Genomic DNA, 6,934 nt, shown 5'->3' on the forward strand with positions numbered 1-6,934 from the left:
TATGCCCTGTTGCATCTGCAGTTCCTTCTTAAACAGTTCAATTCAATAATCACATAAATAAACAGATAAATTGCAATAGGCTGTTCCAGTTCAGAGTCTGTTTGTTGGTGAGTTTAATAGTCTGATGGCTGTGGGGAAGAAGCTGTTCCTGAACTAGTATGTACAGGTGCACAACCTTTTATCCGGTGTTCCGGAAACCGAAAAACTCCGAAAACCGGCCATTTTTTCCAGATGTCGTCTGCGCACCAAAGCTCGCGTTTGGCGCCAAACTTGACCCGAAACGACCCACGGTCAACCCAGGTCTGTACTACTGTAGCGGCTGCCTCCTCCCTGGAGACCGGGAGACACTTAAACATCTGTAAATCATTGCTTAAATGTTAGTCAGTTAGTTTGGAGGGCTTTTATGTGAAGGGGGGGTGAAGGGGTAAACTTTAATTCTTAGTCCCCTACCTGGTCGGAGAGACGGGGAGCGGTCAATGCCTTACCGGGTCGCTGTGCAGTAAGCTCCGCAGCGCTGTGGCTGCGGGCGGCGCCGGTTGTAGCTCCGACCCCGGCAACTCTACCCCTGGCTGCGAGGCGCTCCAAATCCAGCGCGGCCTGCGGCCGGACGCCCCAGCTCCGCAAATGTTGGGAGTCGGCGGCGTCGCAGCGCTGGGATACCAGCGGGGAGCGGGCAATGCCTTACCGGGTCGCCGTGCGGCAAGCTCCGGAGCGCTGTGGCAGCCGACTCCCAACATTCGCGGAGCGTCGCTGGATTTGGAGCCGCACAGCCAGGGGTAGAGTTGCTGGGGTCGGAGTTCCAACCGGCGCCGCCCGCGGCCGGACGGAGCCCCCAGCTCCGCGAGGTTGGGAGTCGCCGACCAGGTAGGGGACTAAGAATTAAAGTTTCCCCCTTCACCCCTACTCCACCACCACCACATAAAATCCCTCCAAACTAACTGACTAACATTTATGCAATGATTCTCCCGGTCTCCGGGGAGGAGGCAGCCGCTCCAGACTTTTCAAGCCGCCCGCGCTACCTACCTAATCTACGCTAAAAATCTTCCATTCGGAAATCCGAAAATGTCCGAATGCCGACAAGTGTCTGGTCCCAAGGCTTTCGGATAAAAGGTTGAGCACCTGTACCAGATTTCAGGCTCCTGTACCTTCTACCCGATGGTAGCGGAGAGATGAGTGTGTGGCCAGGATGGTGTGGGTCCTTGATGATGTTGGCAGCCTTTTTGAGGCAGCGACTGCGAAGGATCCCTTCGACGGTGGGGAGGTCAGAGCCGATGATGGACTGGGCAGTGGTAATAATACCAAAAGCATGAAAAAATAGAAGACAAGAATATTGAAAAGTGAAATTTATTTTGTAATGTGGGGGATGTTCAACGACCCAGTTCCTACCCTCCGGATTTTCTTTGTCACTGAAATCAAGTGGAATAATACTTGGCTACTGTGGCAAATCAGCTGCTTTTGTGCAGTAAGCCTGTGCTACACAGCTAGAATGCAGCAACTTCATTTCCAATAAATTGAGGTAAAAAAATTGTTATATTAGGAATTAATTAGAAGGTAATTGCTATAAATTTTTACAGGAATAAGCTAATTCCTGCAACATAGGCCAAGTCAATGGATGGATTTAAGAGAGAGTTAGATGGAGCTCTAGGGGCTAGTGGAGTCGAGGGATATGGGGAGAAGGCAGGCACGGGTTATTGATAGGGGACGATTAGCCATGATCACAATGAATGGCGGTGCTGGCTCGAAGGGCCGAATGGCCTCCTACTGCACCAATTTTCTATGTTTCTATAGTGAAGGAAAAACAGGTAACATTGCTCCTATTGCAGATTTACTAATGAATTTTCCCAAATTGGTGTAAGCACCTGGTATAACATTATTTCAGGCAAACTATATAATATAATTTGCTCATGCTCATTTATACTTATAATTGTACTCATGTGCATTAAAGATTAAAGTCATGTTTAGCTTATTATATGTTGAACCTGACCAAAAAAATGTTTACATGCTTCAGAATCTGCTATCATTTGTAAATTAATTTTACTGCAATCATATAACCATATAACCATATAACAATTACAGCACGGAAACAGGCCATCTCGGCCCTACAAGTCCATGCCGAACAATTTTTTTTTTCCCCTTAGTCCCACCTGCCTGCACTCATACCATAACCCTCCATTCCCTTCTCATCCATATGCCTATCCAATTTATTTTTAAATAATACCAATGAACCTGCCTCCACCACTTCCACTGGGAGTTCATTCCACACCGCCACCACTCTCTGCGTAAAGAAGTTCCCCCTCATATTACCCCTAAACTTCTGTCCCTTAATTCTGAAGTCATGTCCTCTTGTTTGAATCTTCCCTATTCTCAAAGGGAAAAGCTTGTCCACATCAACTCTGTCTATCCCTCTCATCATTTTAAAGACCTCTATCAGGTCCCCCCTTAACCTTCTGCGCTCCAGAGAATAAAGACCTAACTTATTCTTATTCAACCTATCTCTGTAACTTAGTTGTTGAAACCTGATATCTGATTTATCAAATCTGATTTACCAAAGGTTGAAAGATACCCTATCAATCTAATACATTGATATATATATATATATATATATATATATATATATATATATATATATATATATATATATTAACACTGCATGACATGTCTTCATAAGCTTTAGGATCAGACACTGATTGTCTGATAAAATCCTAACTAAATATAGACATAATGGATGTAGACCTATTTATCAGTGAATTTATTAATCGAATAAACAGGATTTTTTTTTTTTTTCTATTTATCTGATTTTGATAAACTTATGAAGTATTTTCTTTCTTGGATTCTGCGTTATAAAATCCCCAAACAGTCCACATGTATGATGTCGTTTTCTTAGCTTCGATTGACCTCTGTAGGCCCAAACATCAGGCAGAACGTGTCTCTCCTAAAACATGCAGTGAATAAACCAGGCTACTAAAATACTCCCATCTCCTGCAAAAATAAAAATACAGATATTTAGTTACATAACACAAATTCTTAACACAGGAGCCGCATCAAAATATATCGTCCTTGTTAAATATGCTTTCTTGCAAAAGCTCGACTGTGTTGAAAAGATCCCAATAACTATGATTTTGCAAGTTTACATTTCTGATCTATCCACAAATAATTTGCAGTCATTTTCAGGGGTTTCAGAGACATTAGCATCATACATCAGAACTCTCTTAACACCAACATTAGTTCTTCTCTTTCCTGTTGCCCCAGTTCCAAGCCCTGGAATTCCCTCCCTGATACCAGATTCCGAGTTGCTTTCTTTTTTTAAGGCATTCAATGAAACCTACTGTAATTCTCTGTACAATGTGCAATGTGAACATTTTGTTTGACAATCGCTCCAGTGAGGAAAATAATGTTTTAAAACTGTTGTACAAATGGAAATATTGCCATTAAGAGGCACTATGTCATATATGACATTTGTGCAGCTGGAGGAATGCATAAAACAGAACATTACCTTGATCATCATCGACAACAAAAAGGCTCATGTTTTTCCTGTTAACAGTGTAATAAGAGTTAATGTCTGAAGAAAGGTCCCGACCCAAAACGTCACTCATCCTTTCTCTCTAGAGATCCTGCCTGACCCGCTGAGTTATGCCAGCACTTTGTGTCTATCTTTGGTACAAACCAGCATCTACAGTTAACTGTTTTTACATCTTGTAAACCAGCATAACTTAAAAATACTAATTGCATTGAAATATCTCAATTGTCATCTTCCTGCATACATTCTACTCCTAAAGGTATTTGATAATTCAGGAGACCCGAATTAGATTCTGACCTCAGGTGCTCTCTATGTGGTGTGTGCACGCACGTTCTCCCTGTGACTGCGTGGATTTCCTCCAAGTGCTCATGTTTCCTCCCACATCCCAAAGACTTGTGGATTTGTAGGTTAATTGGCAAATGGTAAATTCCCCCTGCCGTGTGGGGAGTGGTTGCGAAGATGGGATAACGCCCGTTGGTGTGAGCGGGAGATCGATGGTCGGCACAGTTGTTGGGCCGAAGGGCCTGTTTCAATGCCGTGCATCTAAATTAAAAAGTGAAATTAAAATCTAATTCCGTGGTCTGTGAGTTCAAGCAACTCGATGGAAATGCTGGAGAAAACAACATCGGACAATTCAGAACGATGTATTCACATCCAGTTCAGTAAAGGGCCTGTCCCACTTATGCGACCTTGCCTCGCAAATTACGCGACCTCGTGGTCGCTTGAGGTGTACGGGCACCGTATGGCCGCGCGGGGCCGGTTCCACTTAGAAGCGCGGAGTTGTATGGAGTTGTGCGGGGCTGGTCCCGACATCACGCGGGGCTTCGAAATTCTTGCAGTGACCAAAATCTTCGTTCGCCAACGACCTGTCGGCCCGCGTATGCACGCAGGCGCATTGCAGTCATACGCAGCGTCTTGATGTCGTACGCAGCGTCTTGACAGCGTACGCCTACGCCTAGCGCGTGGCGTTTCGTGATGACATCACCGCCCGGCGTGGCGTTGGGTGATGACGTCACCGCCCGACGCCGTGCGGCGCCCAAATTCAGTCGGCCCGCCTCCTGCCCACCTGATTGGTAAGCATGAGGTAAACGATGTCACGCGCGAACTTAGCGTAAACTCCGCGCGACCTCCGCTTCCGGTTGGTCGCACCAAACGCACGCAATCGCATGCAAGTGGGACAGGCCCTTAAGGATTTACTTTGTTGTGTTTGGATTACAAGGTGATGCAGCTGGAATATGTCATTCATGGGCAAAAGCACAAATGCTGTCACTTCCCACTTGTTAGCTGTGTAAAAAAAAAAATTAAGATGCATTATAAAACAGTCCGTGAATTAGTATTTATTTGTACTTGTCGTCGCAACTCACTTTCATGGGATTTTGTGGTTGACCCATGGAGGGAACTACACAGTTCCTTAATGATATAATTAAGATACCTTGACTTCGTGCTACAATGGAACCTACATGAGGGATCAAAGTTAAAATGCGAACACAAAACAGATGAAGGGGCTGAAAATAAATCAACGTAGTATAACTAAATTATGCAGAAATAATAAATAAAGCTGGCACTGGCTTGTTTGATGAAGTTCTTTAAAAGGTTGGCACTGGGGGAAGAAATGAAATGTAGCTACCACTTTAGGTTATCAGTAGTTATGATGTTGCCTCAATGCTGGAAGGGAACTATCGGACTGAAGTTAAAAAGGTGAACGCAAAGTTTAAGTAAGCAATCATCGACTGAAACATTTACTGAGATGGACAGCTAAAGACTTTGATGGAAAATTAAAACAAAAGATAAATAAATCCTGCCAAAAATGGGGACATTTCAATCATCCTTAACAAATGAAATGGGAAAAAAAAATCAGATTTTAAGTAGTAACAATAATTGAAAGCAGTGAGGAATTCCTAAGTTAAAATTTCATTTGAATCCTAATGGATTAAGTAACATTTTTGGTACAGAAGCTACTGAAAATTATTTAGTTTTAGTTTTAGAGATACAATGTGGAAACAGGCCCTTCGGCCCATCGAGCCTGTACCGACCAGCGATCCCCGCCCACTAACACTATCCTGCACACACTAGGGACAATTTACATTTTGTTTTATAACAAGCCAATTAACCTACAGATTCCTTGGACTCTGGGGTTATACAGTAAAATTCCTTGCCATTACCTCCAGTGAAGCTTTACCTCCATGGCAGACAACTGATGACAAATACATTATATATATAACACCTTTCATGATTTCAGTGCATTATAAAGTAGTACAAATTAATGGCTTATATGTTAAAAGTGGTGGGTTATGTGAGTATGGAATGGAGGGTGACTTTAGATAAGAAACGGGGATGTCAAGGTTCCCAGAGTTTTAACTCCATGTACATCTTTTCTGCCCTGTTGTGGGAATGAAAGTTATCCCCATTGTTGCCTTGGATTCTTGTATAATGGATAGCATTCCGGAACAGGCTGTTGAATCATGTCGATCCAAATGATTATCTGGTTAGAAGGGTGGGAGTGGATCCAGGGAGGAAATCATCTTCAGTTGTAGAGTTTTTCACCGAGAGGGTGGTGGGCATATGGAGTGAGCTGCCAGAGGGAGTAGTTGAGGCTGGTACTATACCAACATTTATTTGAGCAGATGCATGAAAAGGAACGGTTTAAAGGTATATGAGAGAATTGCAGGCAGATTGGACTAGCACAAAACGCTGGAGTAACTCAGCGGGACAGGCAGCAACTCTGGAGAGAAGGAATGGGTGACGTTTTGGGTCGAGACCCTTCTTCAGACTCCCACCCCTCCTCTCCAGAGAAGCTTCCGGGGTGGAAGATTGCAACCTTCCCGTGGCCCGCCCTGTTTCGACGAATGCAATCAACCTGGCGTGCCCAGGTTCCACAAATAGAACAAGTTGTCCTACAACTTTAGGCTGTGCACGCCATACGCAAGAAGAAAAAGAAGAAGAGAAGCTTCCTGTCCCTCTGAGTTACTCCAGCATTTTGTGTCTATCTTCGATTTAAAGCCGCATCTGCAGTTCTTTCCTACACATTAAAGTTGGCATGGATAAGTTGGTTGGCATGGATAAGTTGGACCGAAGTTGGGATTCTATGACATGCCAAATCCTATCAAACTCCTAAGAAAGTAAGTATGCTTCCTGTTCACTGTGATCCTCAGTGTGAAGGGACCAGGTTATGTTGCTATGATATGGATGCCTAGGAACATTAAACTATTGACTATCTTCAGATCATCATACATTTTTAAAAGTTTTAGACTTTACAAATCTTTTATCATCCTGGCATTCTACTTGCAGTATTTTAATAATTAAATTAAGATGCCCAATAGTAAATAGTATTTCCATTATCGAGGGGAAGAATGCAGATAAGGAAGCAAACATAATTGAGACGATGAGGGAAGAACCTGCATCTCGTGACTCCTGCAT

This window comes from Leucoraja erinacea, chromosome 14, assembly GCF_028641065.1.
Source record: "Leucoraja erinacea ecotype New England chromosome 14, Leri_hhj_1, whole genome shotgun sequence".
Lineage (NCBI taxonomy): Eukaryota > Metazoa > Chordata > Chondrichthyes > Rajiformes > Rajidae > Leucoraja > Leucoraja erinaceus.